This window comes from Oncorhynchus mykiss, chromosome 2 (assembly GCF_013265735.2).
Source record: "Oncorhynchus mykiss isolate Arlee chromosome 2, USDA_OmykA_1.1, whole genome shotgun sequence".
In the NCBI taxonomy this organism is placed as follows: Eukaryota; Metazoa; Chordata; class Actinopteri; order Salmoniformes; family Salmonidae; genus Oncorhynchus; species Oncorhynchus mykiss.
Window position 1 is genome coordinate 61,814,046 of NC_048566.1, and position 24,266 is coordinate 61,838,311.

Genomic DNA, 24,266 nt, shown 5'->3' on the forward strand with positions numbered 1-24,266 from the left:
GATTTTAATTATAGTTTTATTAACTCTATTGTCAAAACAATTTCATATGTTTTGGAAAATTAGCTAGGTTGAATTTGGTTATTTGAGCTTTTCGCCTGATACATAGACATCTCTCTCAGGGGCATCAGTTGTTTTCTTTGTGAGGAACATGCAGACTGTTTTTATTTTAATTAGATGCAAACATGAGTCTCTGAGCAATTTTGTCATCTGAACCATTACAGTAGTGAGATCTTGTGTAGCTTGTTGTTTGTTATTTGCATGCATTTATCACTGTATTATCTGCATATATTGGAACTTCAGACCCTGTACAGAAAGAAAGAAGATCATTAATGTACGAGCTGAACAGTATTGACCTTTGGGGAATGCAAACATTGTAGATATGAGTGTGAAAAGGTTAGTTTCGATTTTTAAGCTAATGAGACAGCGCCAACTTTTGAAAGATTTTAGATTTGTAAAAAAATCTGGATAGTTTTTATTAAATTTATATCAACAGCTTGAAATGATTAGATTGCTGATTAAAGGGGTTGTGGGTTTGTTTATTTGTTTACTGTTAAAGGAGACATGGGAGAACACATCTACATTTTTCTTAAATGCCTGGGATTAAATATGACTTATTCCTTACGCTGAGAAATGTACTACATTTGTGACAGTGGAAAAAATAATTACATTTAGAAAGTAATGATACCAGGATAATTGTATCTAAGGGTAGTGTATGTTCACTTAAGCATACATACAGTGGGGCAAAAAAGTATTTAGTCAGCCACCAATTGTGCAAGTTCTCCCACTTAAAAAGATGAGAGGCCTGTAATTTTCATCCTAGGTACACTTCAATTATGACAGACAAAATGAGGAGAAAAAATCCAGAAAATCACATTGTAGGATTTTTAATGAATTTATTTTCTAATTATGGTGGAAAATAAGTATTTGGTCACCTACAAACAAGCAAGATTTCTGGCTCTCACAGACCTGTAACTTCTTCTTGGAGTTTTTATTTTCTGAGTTTGAATTAAACACGTGAATTTTTTGATAAAGGAAAGTTCTGGGAACCTGGGTTACAACATGTAGGAAATGTTTGACTATTTTTGTAATTTGTCTAATATAGTAAAAAACACTTCTTTAAGGGGTTTTGTATGACCTATGAACTCTATCATGACTTTCCGTTGTGGCTTGATCATCCTCATTGGAAAGCCATTTGGATAATGAATTTATGGTAATTTGTAATACTGATTTCAAGGTAATTTGTGTCATTGAAAAATATAGTTCTTAGCCATATTAACTAAGGCTGCTTTAATTCCATCTTCCTATGACCATTTGGGTTAAATAATTTTTCTTTGGAGTTTTTCAGTTTAGTGATTTTATTTGATTTAAAAAATATATTTTGTACCAGTAGTAGTTTTGTTTTAAACATTACTCTCATACTGAGAGGATGGGGGAGGATTCAGTTCTTTGAGGTTTTGGATTGAAGTTTATAAATCTTGAGTGATATGTGAAGGAGTGTATTGTATTGTTGTTGTGTTTGTTCTGTTCTATTCCCGAGGGGATATATGTCTAACTTCCTGATCCTTTGGCTCTACGATGGAGTTGACAGTATGACAGTATGAATTTGAAAGAATAGTTTCAATAGAATGTGTGGATATTCTCTTTGAAATATGTTTAGATGTGTATTAAGAATAATTAGTAAAAGTAATAATTTATCATGTAGTTAATAAACTGGACTAAACCGTTGTTCTGATCTGTTCTTTCGAGGTTATCATGAAAAGTGACATCAGACGGTATCTTAATGCATGGAAGAGATAATTGGACCGAACAGTGTGTGTACCTCAAAACCCCCTCTAACTGGCTGAAGAAGAGTGACAAAGGCGTTGAATAAGGCCCTGTCTGGACCACTTCTACCGGGAGAAGGGAGCCAAGCCAGGAATCGGTGTACAGTATCCGATCTAAGCTATCAACTGCTTTTCTCTCATGTTTCTCTCAGGAGTGTGAGAGGAGTCCACGTGGAGTGAGCATGGAGAGAGATCTGTTCTAAACTTTTCTTATGTTGCTGTTATATTGGTTCACGAATGGACAAGTGGTAAAGGTGATGGTGTAAAGATGAGACATTGAAATTGGGACATTATCATGGGCCATCCACTTTGAACTGTAAAGCTATCTGAAGAAGAAGGAAAAGGATGCCAGAAGAATCAGTGCCTGAAAGAGGGGGTTGGTCAACTATGCCAATAAATTGTTTTGGACTTTTGTGGTATCAGGTTGATTGTAGAGGTCTACACCATGTAAAATTATAGTAATTTAGATTAAGAATGCATTGAGATACTGATCTGTATTATAATCGTGATTAAAAAGTTAATAGTAGAATTATGGGATAATTATACTGAATGTTAATATGAATGTAAATTCTTCCAATATTGATGTGTGTTAAATTTAGTTTTTTACTTTGAGTGATAGGACCAATTTGAATCACTGAGGAATGTCATTCTAAACTTTGGTTGGATAATTAGTTGGGTTGAAGCTATGATTTAGAATATGAATGATTTCCCTGACCTATTCTCTATTCTGAGCATAAGGACTTAGAGGGAAGACTGTCCTATATGTTGTGATGAGGCATGTGTTTAGACACTGGTTCTCATGTAACTTAGGGAGCATTTCTATGTTCTGTTTTTTATTTTTATTTTCCTCAACAATGGATTATTCTGTGTGATTAAACCTGTGCAAGTCTGTCTTGTAGAATAAAGGTTGTTAACTTAGCTTATATGTAAGCTTTTTCCCTTCTGAAACTAAGGTACTTGACATTGAAGGGATTAGATTTTTTATTTTATTTTAAATATTGAGTATGTAGTTACTGAGTCTCCAGAAGGGACAGAGTCCCTTGAGAGGGGAATGTCATAGCTGAATCAGAATTAGTTAGGTAACATAGATAAATAAGATGTTTTATTTATCTTATACTTGTCATTAGAATGTCTTCTTTTGGACTATACTGTTTGTTGGCAGTTGCATTTTCCTTTCTTCTCTAGGGAAAAGTCACATGAAGTTTAAGTATAACTCTGACTGGTGTGTGGTTTGTAACTCTCATCATTTAGTAATACAGGAAATTACCACGACAAGCTTGGATTGTGTTTTAACAAACCTCAATGACAGGGCAATGGATACTACAGTGGGAATGGTTGCGGAATTAGGACTGGAAATGGGAAGGAAGTAATTAAAAATATATAATTAGGTAACATTTCATTTGAAAGAAATTGAGGATCTCAGATCATTTGGAATGTCATACTATCACACTAACCTTCTCCCCCAGTTTTCCTCTTGACGAATACAGGGAATGTCCTTTCTGGGGCTTCCTGTAACCTCTACTAAGACAGAGACAATCATGACAAAACCTTTTAGATGTGGGGTTTTGGTAAGGATTTTGATAGTAGACCCCATCCCTGTCACTTAGTTTGCAATAATTCCACCTTTTGCCAATTCACTTTGCATGAAAAATGTTGAATCAAGCTCATATCTAAAACAGATGTGTTTGATCCATTTACATTGTTAAACTATTCTTAAAGTAGTCAACTAGCCGTAGGGCAACACAATGACTGATTCTGTAGGCTACATATTCATCTCATAGACTTTCATCATCCATCTTTAGAATTATACAAATGTGAAGCGATATTAATATGAAGAGCGAACAAAGCATTATCCTAGGCCTACTCACATTTTCTTCTTCTTTGCCCGCACTTTTTGAAATAGTAGGCATATTGACTAATATTGTAAACAAGTGATGTCATAACTGAAACTTGATTATCCTGTGTCTCCAGAAAAGGTAGGCCCTATGCCCTCCAAACCTCCGCTATCTGATAGACCTATGTTGTACTGATATAAACACTATGAAAGGATATTGTAGTCTTAACCTATTGATATAGTCTACAGGCTTATTTATGGTGTGCCCGCTCCATAAAGCGCACCTCCAGTTGTGCCTGGGCTTGCTGCAACACGCTGTTGCCAAAACTTCAACAGAATCATACCGCAACCCTAAAATGTGATCCACATGTATTCGATGTCAAAACTGTCAGTTATTTGCAGTGATGGATTGAAAGCATTATCACGACTACACCAAAATGAATTTAGAAATCTATATTATTAAATGCTTAGTCAGTTCTATTTCTGATTCAGATTGCACTGCACGTCCTGCCTCTCCCATCTCCTCATTGGATTATAGAAGCAGGTACCCACTTGCCGTCTCCTCATTGGTTATACCCATGTGGGTGACTGAAAAACGAAAGAGGTCAGTGACGGGAACACCTAATTTATGAAAGTTGCCAATCGCAATATAGAATCAAGAAAGGAATAAGCCTGGAAGAAGGATAGATGACTAGAAACGATTCGGTTGACCGTTTTATGTGTGGATTAATTGGTGGAGTAGAGGACCTTGTGCATTTCACGTAAAATAACAACTCAGTGTTTATATCCCAGGACAAATTAGCTAGCAACAGCAAGCTAGCTAAATAGGACAAATTAGCTAGCAAGTGCAAGCTAGCTAGCTAAATTGTCATAAATGTTTAATGCTTTTCGACCTGTCCCCAAATTAATGTAATTGGTTCAGAGTTTGGTTTGATATTTTAAGCTGCGTGTCGTGATCTCGTTTGGTGTGGGGGGACAAAATACATTTATGCACGATGGCGCACGCACGCAGTCGTTTTGGGTTCTTTGTTACAGACAGTTTTATGTGGTGCTTCGATGCACAAAGAGTCGGAAAAGCTTGTGCACTTTGCTCATACACTACATGTGGTGCCTGTGAACAAAGACAGAAAATTGCACCTGATACCTCTCTCAGTCGATGAGCGCTCAATTTGGATGTTATTTTGCCCCTAGCCTTTTGAATGAAGAGGGTGCAACCTTGTGTAAATGTAGACCTATGTACTTGCCACTTAAGTCCTATTCAAAACAATTACTTCCGTGCGCTGTTTGAACGTTCCATGTGTTCCCAGGTAGGCTACACTTGATTTGCACTTTTTGGATCATTCAATTAGTCCTAGTGGGCACACAGGACCCATGAGCGTGATACGACTCCGCCTGTAATATTTATTTGATTTATAAGGGAAAGGTCAAGTTTACCATTGAAGCTGCTTCACTCAACTCTGCCTCAACCCACCACTGCAGAGTTTATTTAGCATTTTACAGGGAAGCTGACTCTAGGCCTGACAGGGAAAATGACTCTGAATCTGAGAGGGAGAACAACGCTGAACCCGAGAGGGAGAAGGACTGTGGACCTGCCAGGGAAACGGACGCTGAACCCGAGAGGGAGAAGGACTGTGGACCTGCCAGGGAAACGGACTCTGGACCTGAGAGGGAGAATGACTGAAACTAACAGGGATACTGACTCTGGGCCTGACAGGGAAACTGGCTCAATGCAGATAACTACGGACCTGATGGGGGGGGGGGGGGCTAGCTGGGTAGGATACCTAGGGCCTGGCAGAGCATCAAACTTAGTGGCTACTCGTGCAGGAGACTGTGGACCTAGAACGGCTGAGTACTGGGGGCCTATCACTAAGGTTGGAGTCCGGGAACTTAAATCAGAAACGTTTGAACCTGCGACTAGGCCCTGAGACTTAGGACCTGGGGGGGCAGGATAGACCTACTTGAGGAGCAGGACACTCAAAGCCTGGACACTTTACACCTGCCAGGAAATTAGGACACTCTGACCCTGCCGGGAAGGAATGGAGCTGTGACCCTACCGGTAAGGAATGGAGCTCTGACCCTACCGGTAAGGAAGGGAACTCTGACCCTACCGGAAGGAAGGGGACTCTGACCCTACCGGGAAGGAAGGGAACTCTGACCCTACTGAGAAGGAAGGGAATACTGGTCCTACTGGGAAGGAAGGGAATGCTGGCCCTACCTTGGTGGCAGTGAACTGGACATAAAGGCCAGGGGGGACATCTGGGATGACTTCTGGTGGGTCACACAGGGTCATGTCTGCCGAGTTCCCCTGGAACTGAAAGGATAGGCGGCCAAATGAGGTGTTGGCTTTGGGGATGATCAGTGAGATATACCTGCTGGAACGTGTGCTACGGGTGGGTGTTGTTATCGTAACCAGTGAACTGAGATAAGGCGGAGATTTACCTAACATAGACTTATAGATGACCTGGAGCCAGTGGGTCTGGCGACGAATATGTAGCGAGGGCCAGCCGACTAGAGCATACAGGTCGCAGTGGTGGGTGGTATAAGGTTATTTGGTAACAAAACGGATGGCACTGTGATAGACTGCATCCAGTTTGCTGAGTAGAGTATTGGAAGCTATTTTGTAGATGACATCGCCGAAGTCGAGGATCGGTAGGATAGTCAGTTTTACTAGGGTAAGTTTGGCGGCGTGAGTGAAGGAGGCTTTGTTGCGAAATAGAAAGCCAATTCTAGATTTAATTTTGGATTAGAGATGTTTAATATGAGTCTGGAAGGAGAGTTTACAGTCTAACCAGACACCTAGGTATTTATAGTTGTCCACATATTCTAGGTCGGAACCATCCAGGGTGGTGATGCTAGTCGGGCGGGCGGGTGTGGGCAGCAAACGTTTGAAAAGCATACATTTGATTTTACTCACGTTGAAGAACAGTTGGAGGTCACGGAAGGTATGGCATTGAAGCTCGTTTGGAGGTTAGTTAGCACAGTGTTCAAGGAAGGGCCAGAGGTATACAGAATGGTGTCGTCTGCGTAGAGATGGATCAGGGAATCGCCTGCAGCAAGAGCGACATCATTGATATATACAGAGAAAAGAGTCGGCCTGAGAATTGAACCCTTTGGTACCCCCATAGAGACTGCCAGAGGTCTGGACAACATGCCCTCCGATTTGACACACTGAACTCTGTCTGCAAAGTAGTTGGTGAACCAGGCGAGGCAGTCATTAGAAAAACCAAGGCTATTGAGTCTGCCGATAAGAATACGGTGATTGACAGAGTCGAAAGCCTTGGCCAGGTCGATGAAGACGGCTGCACAGTACTGTCTTTTATCGATGGCGGTTATGATATCGTTTAGTACCTTGAGCGTGTCTGAGGTGAACCCGTGGCCTGCTCGGAAACCGGATTGCACAGCGGAGAAGGTACGATGGGATTCGATATGGTCAGTGATCTGTTTATTAACTTGGCTTTCGAAGACTTTAGATGGGCAGGATGGATATAGGTCTGTAACAGTTTGGGTCTAGGATGTCACCCCCTTTGAAGAGGGGGATGACCCCGGCAGCTTTCCAATCTTTAGTGTTCTCGAACGATATGAAAGAGGTTGAACAGGCTGGTAATAGTGGTTGCAACAATGGCGGTGGATAGTTTTAGAAAGAGAAGGTCCAGATTGTCTAGCCCAGCTGATTTGTACGGGTCCAGGTTTTGCAGCTCTTTCAGAACATCTGCTGTCTGGATTTGGGTGAAGGAGAAGCTGGGGAGGCTTGGGCGAGTAGCTGTGGGGGTGGGGGCGGAGCTGTTGGCCGGGGTTGGAGTAGCCAGGAGGAAGGCATGGCCAGCCGTTGAGAAAAGCTTATTGAAATGTTAGATTATCATGGATTTATCAGTGGTGACCGTGTTACCTAGCCTCAATGCAGTGGGCAGCTGGGAGGAGATGCTCTTGTTCTCCATGGACTTTACAGTGTCCCAAAACTTTTTGGAGTTAGTGCTACAGGATGCGAATTTCTGCTTGAAAAGCTAGCCTTTGCTTTCCTGACTGACTGCGTGTATTGGTTCAACCGACGTCCGACGGAGGCCGGTTGAAGGCACAGCGGATGGAGTATTCGTCGGCAGACCAGTCGTGGTGGTGCGGCGGGGCGCCGTGTCGACAAAGGATCCAAGCCAGATGGCGAAATAGGTATTGTAGTAATTTAGTTTTCTAGCCGGGAGATGCGCCTGGCTCACGGCTAACTGCTGCTAGCTTCGGGGCAGGGGCGTTAGCCACTATAGCCACTCGGTAGCAGCGGTGATCCGGTGCCAAGGTCCAGAGCTTACGGCAAGGATCCGGTGGAGTAGTGTGTTCTAGCCATGTTTGGGTAGAGTCCGGGTGAACAACTGAGTAGGCCGGGAGGTGGGCCTCAGAGATAGCTTCGGTACTGGGTAACTCGGTGGGTGCTAGCTAGCTGTGAAGATCAGGAGTAATGGTCCAGGGATTACGGCAGGAATCCGGCGTTGTAGTGGAGAGACAGTCTGTTGATGGTAGGCTGGCGAGTATTATCCAGGCAAAAAAAAAGAGCTGGTATCTGTGCAGAAGGTAAAGGCTGCAAGCAGTGGCTAACAATGACTAAATGGCTTGTAGCTAATTAGCTGGTTAGCTTCTGATGGCTAGGTGGTTCTTGCTATAAGGTCTTTAAAATAAGAATAATAGCGCTTCCGTATCACATTGAGTGTGGCAGGTTACCGGAAGGTATAATTGAACTAAAATGGAGGAGTGATTGAAAATAAAATTGAAATATATACAAAAAAAGACGAAAAATACAAAAGTACACAAGAGGACGAACAAAACACATCTGCACTGCTACGCCATCTTGGAATATTAACAATGTAAAAAATAATGGAAGGGATATTATTCCAGACTATTGGATTTTGGAGTCAGACATGAGTAAACGGACATGAGTCCAGAGACTGCCCAGTAAACAGTGGCTAACCACAACAACAAAATGATACAATACGGTCAAAATCATACTGGCAGGAAAGGCCTGGTATGTCCTTTTCAGAAGACCTGTCAACTGATCTCTGTATCTCAAACTGTAACTCTAGAGGTCCAGTTGAGTAACACTGTTATCTACAATATTTAAATACCATCCTGTTCTGTCAATGATAATCTTGGTATCTGACATACTGTAACTGTAGAGGTATTTTATTCCTATCCATATGCAATATTGTAAATACCATTCTTAAATCACCACAAATGCATAAACTAAATCTCTTTTTCTGTCAATTGCTAGGTTTCCATCCAATTGGCGACAGATTTTCATGCGAATATTCAAAGTTCTGCATGAAAAAAATATGCATATATTCCCACCAGTGTGTTTCCATCAAATTGACTTGTTACAGATTAAGACGTAGTGCACATAAAATAACTTTTGCGGTTAAATTCCCATGTACCAAATAATAAAAAACGATTGGGTTTCCATCGCATTTTTAACTCTACTGATGGTTTTGTCACAAATTTGTTTGCGTTATATAGAGAATGTGCCCACTCTGGTCTAGGCACGTGTGCTCTAGCCAACAGCTTGCTGATAATTTGCGGGTATAGCCTATACTGTATGATTTTACTTGTCAAACGGCAGCCAAGCATCGATCATCATGCCATCAGAATAAGACCCTTGATATTTATTGGAAAGGAGCATCAACATCATCAACTTCATCGTAACTTATTTAATCTGTAGCCTAATAAACTGCATGCTTTCCCGAGTCATAGTGGGAGGACCACACAATATCATTGCGTGACTCCAAGTTTACTTCGATATGATGGTTATTATGTAAATATTTGCGCATAATGGCGTTTCCACCGCCATTTCTTGCATAATTCATTTTACCGACACAAAAAGATCCAACCTTGTCTAGTGTATTTGGTTTTGTTGACATTTGTAAGGTTGAACGACAAATTTGCTGTTTCCATCAGGCCTGTCGTGATTTTTTTTACCCATCATGTCCTTTTGTCACGTCCTGGCCTTAGAGAGCTGTTTTATTTCTCTATTTGGTTAGGTCAGGGTGTGATTTGGGGTGGGCATTCTATGTTGTGCTTTTCTATGTTGGCTTGATATGGTTCCCAATCAGAGACAGATGTTTATCGTTGTCTCTGATTGGGGATCATATTTAGGCAGCCCTTTTTCCCACTTTCTGGTGTGGGATCTTGTCTACATTTAGTTGCCCGAGTGCACAACAGTAGTGTCACATTTCGTTTGATTGTTTTGTTGTTGTTGTCTGGTGTTCATTTAATAAAAAGAAAATGTACACCTGCTGCGCCTTGGTCCAATCCTTACGACGAATGTGACACCTTTACTCGCATATAAAAGTTGGTTGTAAACCTGATTAGTGTGACCAAATCGTGGCCTTAGAAGTCTGCTCACACACACTTCTGTTTGTTCCCCTCCATTGAAATTAAATGGCTCCTGTCTTGGGATAACATTTTCCATACTAAAAGCATGTCTCTTCTTTAAAAGCACAGCCATGAGTGTATTTCTCCTGCGCGAGGATGAAGTGGACTGACAAATGCCTTCAAACCCCATTTGGAATTTGAGAGTGCCACTGAGTTTAGACTGCGGTTCACTACATACACTCGCCAGCAGCAGTAAACCAAAGAGTGTAAAAGCAATGTATATTCAGTATTCACTCCCTTCAAACATAGAGGAAGCACAGTGATGCTGAAGGGATGGGATCTGACCTTGACCCAGCGGCATATCTGTAAAGTATGAGCAGGGTAAGGAGGTTTTCCTGACCATATGAACTGACCAGGGAAAACTCCTAACCCTGGACAAGGTCTTATTTTAGAGCAAAGAGGTGTTAGGCACTGTGTTGTCTGGTACAGAGAACACAAATAAACTATAACAACAACATGTTTTTTTAACACTCCATTTTGCCCTGGTGTTGATCTCTACTCCTGGGTCTTGGAGGTGGCAAGGACACACTGAAGAACACACATATCAAACCACACCCCCAAGCCAACTCACGTTTGAGTATATCAAAGCCCAGGGATCCTCTTCAAATGTATATGCGTGTGGAGTTGTGCTACGTCCCTCATAATGCTTCTTAGTCGTAGTCTATGACCTACGCTCTAAGTAACCTGTAGTTAACCTTTGTGTTGGATTAAATTGCCCCCCCCCCCCTTTCCAATGGACATGTATCATTGCTACAGTAGTAAATGTATATATATATATTACTATTATTATTGTCACGCCCTGATCTTAGATATCCTTTTTATGTCCTAGCATCATCCAGTTAGTCAATGGGCCTGGAACCAACTGTTGTAGTTGGAAACTGATCACCACACAGCCCTGAATACCCTGCCAGTCATACAAGAAGGATACTGCTCCAGTATAACCAGTAAGCTGTGTAACCTGGTCAGGCCCCAGAACAACAACCATCAATGGCTACTTTGTCTCCTCACCCTGTTAGGACACACAAATGTCCCGATCACTTTAAAGACTTTGAACCAGAGCTTACAAATCAAATCAATCAAATCAAATTGTTTTAGTCACATGCGCCCGAATACAACAGGTGTAAACCTTACAGTGAAATGCTTACTTACGAGTCCCTAACCAACAATGCAGTTTCAAAAAATACAGATAAGAATAAGAGATAAAAGTAACAAGTAATTTCAGTGCAGCAGTGAAATAACAATAGCGAGACTATGTACAGGGAGGTACCGATCAGAGTCAATGTGCGGGGCACCGGTTATTTGAGGTAGTATGAACATGTAAGTAGAGTTATTAAAGTGACTATGCATAGATGACAACAGAAAGTAGCAGCGATGTAAAGAGGGTGTGTGTGTGGGGGGGGGGCACTGAAAATAGTCTGGGAACATTGGTGCGGCTGGCTTCCGGGTTGGATGCGCGCTGTGTTAAGAAGCAGTGCGGCTGGTTGGGTTGTGTATCGGAGGACGCATGACTTTCAACCTTCGTCTCTCCCGAGCCCGTACGGGAGTTGTAGTGATGAGACAAGATAGTAGCTACTACAACAATTGGATACCACGGAATTGGGGAGAAAAAGGGGTTAAAAATTCCAAAAAAACAACAACAACAAAAACAAGAGTAGTGGCCTGTCATGACCATCTTGGTGTGCTTGGACCATGTTAGTTTGTTGGTGATGTGGACACCAAGGAACTTGAAGCTCTCAACCTGCTCCACTGCAGCCCCGTTGATGAGAATGGGGGCGTGCTCGGTCCTCTTTTTCCTGTAGTCCACAATTATCTCCTTTGTCTTCATCACATAAATATATTTTCAATTTGAGGTCTTTCGCTGTGCTGAAAATCAAGTATAGTTTGGTGGCAAGGGCAGTGTCCTGTTTTTTGGGGAGCAGTTTTCAGTTGTGTACATTGCATATGTCTTAGTAAAACGCCCTCGATGTTTGAAAATGTGAAGATTGAGAGAAGTGATGGATGTTGAGAGAATCGTTTGAAGATTTGCAAACAAAAGGAGATAAACTAATTTAAAAGCAGGTGGTTTTATTTTGTCCTATTCAGTTGTGTAATTTTATGATTTCATGTCTATAGACTGTTTAGTGAGGAGCTAAACCGGAAATTGCTTCTGCTATATTTTTCAAGTACCATCCCTGAGATGACTAATACAATAAATTATTGACAGTCAGCTTCAGCGATCTATATAACCGGTCTAGTTTCCTGATCATATTGGAGCTCCCTGCTATGTGTTGCTCTGGATGTCTTAGTCTAACGTCTGTAACTAGATGCTTAAAAACCTGTAGAATGAGAGTAGTTACTCAATATTTTTCTGTTGTTCAAGGCTCAAACTCCTGTGGGTCCATTCGGCAAAACCACTCCCACCATCACCGACCGAGGTTGCAGCCATTGTGTCCTTTCCAAATAACTTCATACTTTTTAGTAGTTCCAATAGGCCTCCAGTGTTGTTGTTTGCTTGAACAATCACTGAGGCTGTATTTAACGTTAAACGATAGTTATTTCAGATGCATCAGGTTTAGATATTTAGTTAACTAGCATTGATAGCTTAGCACCAAAGATACAGGCAGAGAGACTAGGATTCCTGTACATTTTTCCTGTAAATGTCATTCTTCTAACAGGCTTAATGTTACATCAGAATTTCTGAACCAAGAGGCGCAACATCACAAGACTTTCTTGAACACTTGCCGAAACAAACCAAGCAGACCAGGGCGGGGTTTGAGAAGTGAAATATTCTTGCATTGGTTGTTAATTTTGTCAATCTAAAGGCACAACCCGAATTCGAGCCAATAATAAGTAGTTGAACATGTTACTCCACAACCATGTGAAAATGACATGTTTTCATTTTAGTCAAAAACAACTTTATCGAAGGAGTGCCTTTTGATTTGACAGCCTGCGATTTGAGATTCTTGGATCCAACGGCCGTGTCTTTGTGAGACGCAGAGTAGGTGAACGGATGATTTCTGCATGTGTGATTTCCACCGTGAAGCATGGAGGAGGAGGTGTGATGGTGTGGGGGTGCTTTGCTTTATTTAGAATTCAAGGCACACTTAACCAGCATGGCTACCACAGAATTCTGAAGCGATATGCCAGCCCATCTGGTTTGTGTTTGGTGTTGGTGTCATTTGTTTTTCAACAGGACAAAGACCTAACCCACCTCCAGGCTGTGTAAGGGCTATTTGACCAAGATGAGTGATGGAGTGATGCACCAGATGACCTGGCCTCAACCCAATTAAGATGGTTTGAGATTAATTGGACCGCAGAGTGAAGGAAAAGCAGCCAGCAATTGCTCAGCATATGTAGGAACTCTTTCAAGACTGTTGGAAAAGCAGTCCAAGTGAAGCTGGCTCATGCCAAGAGTGTGCAAAGCTGTTTTCACGGCAAAGGGTGGCTACTTTGAAGAATCTCAAATATAAAATACATTTGGATTTGTTTTAACACTTTTTTGGTTACTACATGACTCCATATAGGTTTCATAGTTTTGATGTCTTCACTATTCTACAATGTAGAAAATAGTAAAAATGAAGAAAAACCCTTGAAGGAGTGGGTGCATCCAAACTTCTGACTGGTACTGTATAGCTTACACCAAAGGGTAAAAGCTACATATTTTGAGAAAAATAGTGCATCTCAGCATCTGTGGTCTAAGATTTATGCTTAATGATGTGGACTGCAAATTACATCATGATGGAAGTAGGCCTGGGCTCACAGAAATAAGAATGAATAGAATGGTCCTGGAACTCTAACCCTGGAAAATGATTGGTAACTTCATGGGTACACTCTCAATGGCTGCCTGGTATTGTGACGCAATAATGTCAATGTGTTTTTGGAATTTCTATTCATTCTTATTTCTAAGCCAGTTTAATATTCAGTACCATTCAAGCTTTGGCAACCTCAGATGAAGTACGATGTTTTCCCGGCTCATTTTGGAGAACGAATTAGGCGTGTAGCATGGACGGCGACAAGGCGCGAAAAGTAAGTCAATTTCTATCGCTACAGGCCTACCTTGAAATGATTGACTGTAGACAGTTATTGTATTGATTACACCGAAAGATGTATGGAAAAGGGTGCATGTCTGAGGTCATGTGTAAATCCACTGTCGCAACATCGAGTCTGGATCGATTTGGCTTAGATCATTGTGTGTTAGGAATTGCCATTTAATCAGACCCGTATGCCCGAGTTCGCTCACCGCACACCCGGCGTCAGGAAACATTTACTAAGGGGGAGGTCGAAATCGACGAGGGGGCACTTTTTGGGGGGTTGTTGCATTGGAATTATATTGAATTCTGCTTATATCACATGCTGAGACTCAGATCATTGAGTGCATTTGAAGTAAGGTAGGTTGGTGCAAAATCTGTAGTATTTCCGCTGCGTATCAGCACCATGTACAGTGCCCTACACACTAAAGCAAGTCCGTTTGGTAATGAATATAGGCTACAAGATAGATAGGGTAATTAACTTATTACAAACAGCCTGTTTTACCAAAATAATACAAACTAAATGCTGAAAGTAGCCTAGTAACCTAGTTATTCATGCATGCAAACAAAAATAGGCTACTGAATAGCAGTTTGGCTTAGAATAGCCTACTGACACAACTGTGAATGCAACGAATGAACGTGAACAGAACAAAACAGCGGTACCAAGTAGTATGACTAGTAAACAAAATGTCAGATTGATAAAGATATGACACAATGTACAGTATATTTAGGCTAGTTACATTAACAGTAAACAAATGCAGCAAACAAAAGGCAAATAACCAAAACATAGTCCACAGCCTGCAACATTGAGATGCAGCCATGTGTAACAGTATAGACTTGATGCTCGTCCCCTCGCCCCGACCTAGGCGCGAACCAGGGACGCTGCACACGTCAACAGTCACTTGCAGGGCAAGGGGAACCACTACTTAGAGGTCTCAGAGCAAGTAACGTCACCGATTGAAGCGGCTCTAGCGCGCACCATCGCAAACGAGCTAGCCATTTCACATCGGCAACACATGCACAGCTGTCTTTCCAAAACAACTGGCCCGCTTCAAACATGGAAAGTCGTGCTGCTCAGGGGTTCAGCAACACTTGTGATATGGCACAATACACTTCTGTGGATCAATTAAGCAATGCCAGCCTACCATAAATAAGTTTCCAATATGTACTATTCCATTTACAACCGCTTAACCAATAGGCTACAAAGAAAACCATAGAATGTATCTACTGTATTTCTGTCCTGACCTTCTCCACATTGTGTTGTGTTACAGCCTGAATATAACATTTATTAAATTGAGTTGTTGTGCCACTGATCTACACATAATACCCCATAATGTAAAAGTGGAATTAAGTTTTTTAGACATTTTTACAAATTAATAAAAAATTAAAAGCTGAAATATCTTGAGTCAAAAAGTATTCAACCCCTTTGTTATGGCAAGCATTGGCTGACTGGGACAAAAATTCAGCCCTGGCAATTTAGCAACACATCATACCCTAGTGGTAATCACGATTACATATTATGGAATTGGCATTACATTTGTGTGTCTCTTTCTGTTTTCTTCCTACCGCCACTGCACCTCAATGCCTATACTGACCCAGCAACATCTTAGTTGTGAATGAATAAACACATGTATTAAATAAAGTAGAAAAACTACTGAATAAATGCCTAATAGGTTACCATTTGCTCATAATACCTTAGATTTATTTAGCTAATTAGTGCCTGGCTATCATCAAATCAAAATATATTGGTCACATTCCCAGAATACAGGACGTAAATGTTGCAGCGAAATGCTTACTCACAGGCTCTCCTCAACAGTGCAACACACACACATACACACAGACATAAATACAACCACGTAATAGAAACAATTGTTAAAAAGGAGGAAGGGTAGTAGGAATATATACACAATATACTATGAATATACTATGTGTAACGGTTTTCTTGAGGTGAAGGAGAGGCGGACCAAAACGCAGCGTGGTGGTTATTCATGGTTCTTTAATATAGACACTATACAATGTGAAAAAAACAAAACAGCCCTATCTGGTGCAAACACAGAGACAGGAACAATCACCCACAAGAGACCTAAAGAATATGGCTGCCTAAATATGGTTCCCAATCAGAGACAACGATAAACATCTGCCTCTGATTGAGAACCACTCTAGGCAACCATAGACTTACCTAGAGTACTACTCTAACCACAATCCCATAACTACAAACAACCCCAGACAAAACAAACCACATAAATCCCCATGTCACACCCTGGCCTCACCAAAATACTAACGAAAACACAGAATACTAAGGCCAGGGCGTGACACTATGAATACTACAGAATATACTGGGATGGAAAGGTAAAGAAAGAAGATACCTAGTCAGTTGCACAACTGAATGCATTCAACTGAAATGTGTTTCCTGCATTTAACTCAACCCCTCTGAATCAGAGAGGTGCAGTGGAGTGTTCGTAGTAAGGATGACTGGCTACTATTTGAAACTTTGTGAGGTGAGCTTTCTGGTGCCCAGAAACGCTGAGGCATCACCCAAGTGGGTGCTACCCAGAGTGGAAGAGAAATCCAGTGGCTATAAGACTCTTCTACAAGATCATCAGCAAACTCCATCACCATCATCTACCATTCTCTGACCAGCTCTCTCCGCTCAAGCCATGAACGGACCCTCCATCTTCGGAGGATGCAGCTTTCAAAGACTTGGCCTCTATTGGTTGACCTGTCCTGATATATTGCTTGTTTGTTTTTTGCTGTTGAAGCACTTTGAGAATCTATGAAAAGTGCTACAGAAATGCCATACATTATTATTATTATTATCATTACAACTATTATTATTATTATTATTAATACTATTACTACTATTATTACTATCATTATAATTATTACTGTTGCTATTATTACTATTATTATTATGACTTGTGTCACTTGTTACAGTTGTTATTATTACTATTTTTATGATTATTATTACTATTATTATGAGTATTACTAATATTACTGTTGTTATTATTCCTACTATTATTATTATTACTATTATTACTACTATTATTATTGTTACTATTATGGACTCTGCATGGTCAATCCGAATTCTGCAATGGCCGCAGAAGTCAGAGCATTCATGCTTCTTGCGCTTCGCGGATGTCAGGGATCCCGCCGGAACTTTCATTACTCACACCTGTCCCCTATTCCCACTGATTAGGAATTGTTTTAGTGTGCCCTTTAGTTTACATTACACTTTTGATTATTATTACAATGTCCGTTGCTGCGTGTGAGTACCTGTGCTGTGTGTTTTGGGCTTTCGTGACCTTGTGGATTGCGCAGATGATTACGGGTCTCGTCCCGTGTGTTAATCATATGATGTAGGGTAATACAAATGATAAAAAATGACCATGAGTTTGCTTATAAAAACATTTTATTTGTATTTTTTTCAAATAACACTTTTGAATGAATAAATAACAGCTTTAAGAATACATTTTAAACATATTTACATGTTCATATTCACAAGAAGACCCAAATGACATTTAGCTACAATTGATAAAATGCTGAATAGTTACATTTCATTTTTAAGTAAAACTTCTTCAGTGCTCTTCCATATCACTCCTCATCCTCAGTAATGCTGTTCACAGCCAAGTCATTCCAGAACTGCCTTCAATTTGCAGGCATTTGTGGACACATCTTGGTGATTTGGTCCATCTTCTTGGACTCTTCTATCCCTCTATCCTGTATACGTAGTATCGAGGGTGTCTCTAGAGTGACTTTCTTCATGATGAAGTCAAGCTCTGTGAAGTCCTTTTCTTCATGGGAGACTTTGTAGAAGAGGCTCCTGGATCCACGCGTCAACTAGATCTCAGCCATCTCTGCCAGCTTTGGTGCTGCTGCCTACTTCAGCTGGACGATGGAATGGCCAGCTTTCCATGCCAGGATGATTTCCTTTTTCATATCGACCACCTCCACCTTGCCTGCATTGGAAGTAGCGACCACATGGAGGAAGTCCCCGAAGTCGTACACCACACCTCCAGGTCGAGCATTCCTTTCCTGTTCCACGCCATGGTGGAAACTGTCTGCACTCATGAAGGTGTGTCCTGGCTCGAAGAACTTGAGGGTGATGTCCTCCATCAAAGTTAAGTCAGCATTGACAACGCTCACCAGTGATGTTAGGAGAAGTGCAGTTATCCACCTAATACACTGCATGCTTGACATCTCTCTCACTCTCCAGTGCTGTTACGTAAGATTAATTAATCTCCTCTGCCTTCCGAACAGCTGTTCCTTCATGCCATACCACTGAGATTGTTTACTTCTTCTTTTAAGACTTCTTTCCAATGGTGGCGAATGTCTCGTGATAGGCAACGATTTTTCTTGTGAACAATGCTGTTTTCACACCTGGCATGCAAGGGAGCATGATGACTTTTTGCATATCAACGCTCTTCACAGACCAGTCCTCAGGCCAATCTTTCTGTGCATCAGCCTGGTTATGGCTTCTGCTCTGCCCTGCAGACTTCTTAAGTTCCTCATATTTTCTACATTGAATGCAGTCGGGGTTGGTGATGGTGAATTCAGGTGCTGCATGGCTGTTGTCTTGGCAGGCGTGGGTTTCCATGGCCTCATTCTCCCTGTGCTCCATCTTAAGATGATGACCCTGCACCAAACAGAGCTCGCACTCCTCCTCTCCAAGCTTCACAAAGCTTGATGTTCCTTCCCTTTACCGCCTTGCAATAGTTTTCATAACCGCGGCTGGCATCTTTGTTCTTCTCCTCGTAGTCATTATGCATGAGCCGAATATTGACGTCACTAGGGAGGTAGAGGCTGATTTGGGGATGGAAGGACTCAATGTGTTACAGGATTGGATTCATGTTCAATTTGCCCTCTGATCCTTTGGTGGAATCAGTTTGGTGGTGATTGACTTGCCCATCTTAGTGACACTCAACCTGTCATTTTTGGGGTGGTAGCCCAATGTTTTCAGAAAAAACACTTTGCACACCTGTTGTGCAGAACCGCTCTGGTTTAGAAGATGGTACAGAAACGACCTGCTGCGTCGACTGTAAGCACCAACTGTAACATTTTTCTTAGATTGCTGTGCCACCGTGTGGAAGATCCATGTCCTCTTCTCCTTATAATTCATCTCCCATTAATTTTCCCATATTTCCATTCGCCTAACCTCTGAAATATTCTGAGTACATTGCCTCTTGCATTTGGGACCACATGGCTTACCCATTGGTGGAATCTTGGATTTCTTGTTTGATAGGTGTTCTGGAGTTGTGTCCACGGGCTCAGCTGCCACTTGTGCTGGAACATCCAACTCTGAAGGTGGATGATAATCTTCATCATCATCATCATTGGCAATTTATTTATCTTCTGATAGTCTGATGTCTAATGAGTCAGAGACCACCAACTGGTTCTCTATTTCTTCAAATAGTGTTGACACTGTGACTTCAGTTAAAGGGGGTAGATCAGGAATCTTTGTTGAAATGTGGCCCTCAAAATCAACTGAAATAAATAGAGCAAATAATCAGGGACATGCACCCTAATGATTCTAATCTGTCATGGATGATAATAATTAATAGTGACATTTTCTGGTGTGCAAACATATGATCATAATCCTTTTCAGTTATTCTATAATATAGGATATAATCAATGTTGATTTTATCTTGTGCAAACATGATCTTAATAATTTTCACTGTCAAAACATGGCAACTTTGATCCGCATTGATACTAATCATCTAGGCCACAGGGATTGGTGGAAGTCATGCAAAACAGTTTTTTTTCGCATTCATGTAAAGATGGCACTGAAGCAGACACATTGAGCACACGTTTGGCATGTCAAAGCTTGTTGTACTAATTACATATGCCACCAACAAAGGTGATGGATACAATTTGGGATTTTAACTTTCCTGACCAGGACAAGGTATAATAGATTGAAGCTAGTATAAACTGCTGATCGTCTCTTATGGGAACATGTAGCACAAATCTATTGCTTCATGCTAATGCTAGCTAGGTAGGATTTGATGTTTTGGTAGGGGGGCGTCATTTTTAGCTAAGTGGCTGTCACTGGCTAGTAATGGTGTGTATGGTGTACTGATTCAAAGAAACCAGCATATGAAATTTCAGAATAAAATTGATTATATGTATAATAGATTGACGTTAGTATCAATTGCAGATCTCTTATGAAGGCAGGTAGCATTGTTAGTCTATGCTCGCTAGCTAGCTAATTAATTTTGATGTCAGATGTACTTAGCTAGCTAGTACTTACCAGTGTCTGGATGTCGGCGTTTCAGAGCAAGTTCAACCATCATTTCCCCCCGGGAATGCTGTGCCATGGTGTTGTATCCCTAGATTAGCAATGTATGTGTGTAGCTGTCAGTCAGTGTCATACAGTTTCGATTGCATCACTATCAGAATAAAATGATATGATACAAAGGTTAAACGCAGTAACTGCAGCCAAGGGCAGGTTGAAACCAAGCTAAAAGGCAGTAAGTTCAGTTACTGCCATTTACCTTGGTTTCACAGTAACTTTTTGCAGTTACTGCTAATACGACCCCCATTTTCTCCAAAACTCAATACAATAGAGGCAGGATACTTGTCCACTGACTCGCCAGACATGACCCTGTGTGAACCAAGGTCCTTTACACCACCAATTAATCCACACATAAATCGGTCAACCGAATGGTTTCTAGTCATCTCTCCTCCTTCCAGGCTTTTTCTTCTCTTGATTCTATATTGCGATTGGCAACTTTCATAAATTAGGTGCCTTACCGCCACTGACCTCTTTGGTTTTTCAGTCACCCACGTGGTTATAACCAATGAGGAGATGGCACACCTGCTTCTATAAACCAATGAGGAGATGGGAGAGGCAGGACTTGCAGTGTGATCTGCATCAGAAATAGAACTGTCTTCTATTTTAGCCCTTTGCTATGCAGATGCTCGTTGGCGCGCCCAAGCAGTGTGGGTGCAATAATTGAATAATATAGACGTAGTCGTGGTAATACTTTAAATCCATCTGTAACGGTTCTCTTGTTGTGAAGTTGAGGCGGACCAAAACGCAGCGTGGTGGTTGTTCATTGTATTTTAATGAAGACACTATACATGAACAAACTAACGAAAACAAGAAACGTGAGAACTCAAAACAGCCCTATCTGGTGCAAACACAAAGACAGGAACAATCACCCACCAACACACAGTGAAACCCAGGCTACCTAAGTATGATTCTCAATCAGAGACAACTAATGACACCTGCCTCTGATTGAGAACCATACTAGGCTGAAAACATAGAACTGCCCCACAACATAGAAAAACTAACATAGACTGCCCACCCAACTCATGCCCTGACCATACTAAATAAATACAACACAAAGGAAATAGAGGTCAGAACGTGACAGTACCCCCCCCCCCAAAGGTGCGGACTCCGGCCGCAAAACCTTGACCTATAGGGGAGGGTCTGGGTGGGCGTCTGTCCGCGGTGGCGGCTCTGGCGCGGGACGCGGACCCCACTTCGCCATTGTCTTAGTCCGCCTTATTGTCCGCCTCCGTGGCTTACTCACCATGCCCACCCCTCTCAATGACCCCACTGGACAGAGGGGCTGCTTGGGACAGAGGGGCAGCTTCTCGGGACAGAGGGACAGCTGCTCGGGACAGAGGGACAGCTGCTCGGGACAGAGGGACAGCTGCTCGGGACAGAGGGACAGCTGCTCGGGACAGAGGGACAGCTGCTCGGGACAGAGGGACAGCTGCTCGGGACAGAGGGGCAGCTGCTCCGGGCGGAGGGGCTCTAGCGGCCCCTGGCTGACTGGCGGCACTGGCGGCCCCTGGCTGACTGGCGGCCCCTGGCTGACTGGCGGCCCCTGGCTGACTGGCGGCACTGGCGGCCCCTGGTTGACTGGCGGCGCTGGCGCTGGGCTGACTGGCGGCACTGGCGGCCCCTGGTTGACTGGCGGCGCTGGCGGCCCCTGGTTGACTGGCGGCGCTGGCGCTTGGCTGACTGGCGGCACTGGCGGCCCCTGGTTGACTGGCGGCACTGGCGGCCCCTGGCTGACTGGCGGCACTGGCGGCCCCTGGCTGACGGGCGGCACTGGCGGCCCCTGGCAGACGGGCGGCACTGGCGGCCCCTGGCAGACGGGCGGCACTGGCGGCCCCTGGCAGACGGGCGGCATTGGCGGCGCTGGGCAGATGGGCGGCACTGGCGGCGCTGGGCAGACGGGCGGCACTGGCGGCGCTGGGCAGACGGGCGGCACTGGCGGCGCTGGGCAGACGGGCGGCGCTGGCGGCGTTGGGCAGACGGGCGGCGCTGGGCAGACGGGAAGCTCCGGCAACGCTGGGCTGAGTAGCTCTCCTAGCGCCGAACAGGCGGGAGACTCCGGCAGCGCTGGAGAGGAGAGAGCCCCTGCAAGGATGGGCCGGAGAGACAGCCTGGTACGGGGAGCTGCCACCGGAGGGCTGGTGCGTGGAGGTGGTGACGGATAGACCGGGCCGTGCAGGCGCACTGGAGCTCTTGAGCACCGAGCCTGCCCAACCTTACCCGGTTGAATGGTCCCGGTCGCCCTGCCAGTGCGGCGAGGTGGAATAGCCCGCACTGGGCTATGCAGGCGAACCGGGGACACCGTGCGCAAGGCTGGTGCCATGTAAGCCGGCCCAAGGAGACGCACTGGAGATCAGATGCGTAGAGCCGGCTTCATGGCACTTGGCTCGATGCCCACTCTAGCCCGGCCGATACGCGGAGCTGGAATGTACCGCACCGGGCTGTGCACCCGCACTGGGGACACCGTGCGCTCCACAGCATAACACGGTGCCTGCCCGGTCTCTCCAGCCCCCCGGTAACCACAGGAAGTTGGCTCAGGTCTCCTACCTGGCGTAGCCATACTCCCTGTTAGCCCCCCCCATATACATTTTTGGGGCTGACTCCCGGGCTTCCATCCACGACGCCGCGCTGCCTCCTCATACCAGCGCCTCTCCGCTTTCGCCGCCTCCAGTTCTTCTTTGGGACGGCGATATTCTCCTGGCTGAGCCCAGGGTCCTCTTCCGTCTAATTCCTCCTCCCATGTCCATACCTCCTCGCGCTGCTCCTGCTGCTGCTTTTTCCGTTGCCCATTACCACACCGCTTGGTCCTGTTGTGGTGGGTGATTGTGTAACGGTTCTCTTGTTGTGAAGTTGAGGCGGACCAAAACGCAGCGTGGTGGTTGTTCATTGTATTTTAATGAAGACACTATACATGAACAAACTAACGAAAACAAGAAACGTGAGAACTCAAAACAGCCCTATCTGGTGCAAACACAAAGACAGGAACAATCACCCACCAACACACAGTGAAACCCAGGCTACCTAAGTATGATTCTCAATCAGAGACAACTAATGACACCTGCCTCTGATTGAGAACCATACTAGGCCGAAAACATAGAACTGCCCCACAACATAGAAAAACTAACATAGACTGCCCACCCAACTCACGCCCTGACCATACTAAATAAATACAACACAAAGGAAATAGAGGTCAGAACGTGACACCATCACTGCAAATAACTGACAATTTCGACATCGAATACATGTGGATCACATTTTAGGGTTGAGATATGATTCTGTGGAAGGCTTGGCAACAGAGTGCACGTGTTGCAGCAGACCCAGGCACAACTGGAGGTGTGCTTTATGGAGCGGGCACACCATAAATAAGCCTGTAGACTATATCAGTAGGTTAAGGCTACAATATCCTTTCATAGTGTTTATATCAGTACAACAACATAGGTCTATCAGATAGAGGACGTTTGGAGGGCATAGGGCCTACCTTTTCTGGAGACACAGGATAATCAAGTTTCAGTTATGACATCACTTGTTTATAATATTAGTCAATATACCTACTATGTCAAAAAGTGCGGGCAAAGCAGAAAAAAATGTAGGTAGGCCTAGGATAATGCTTTGTTCATTCTTCATATTAATGTCGCTTCACATTTGTATAATTCTAATTATGGATGATGGAAGTCTATGAGATTAATATGTAGCCTACAGAATCAGTCATCATGTTGGCCTACGGCTAGTTGACTACTTTACGAATAGTTTAACAGTGTAAATGGATCAAACACATTTGTTTTAGAGATAAGCTTGATTCAACATTTTTCATGCAAGTGAATTGGCAAAAGGTGGAATTATTGTAAACCAAGTGACAGGGATGGGGTCTACCATCAAAACCATTACCAAAACCCCACGTCTAAAAAGTT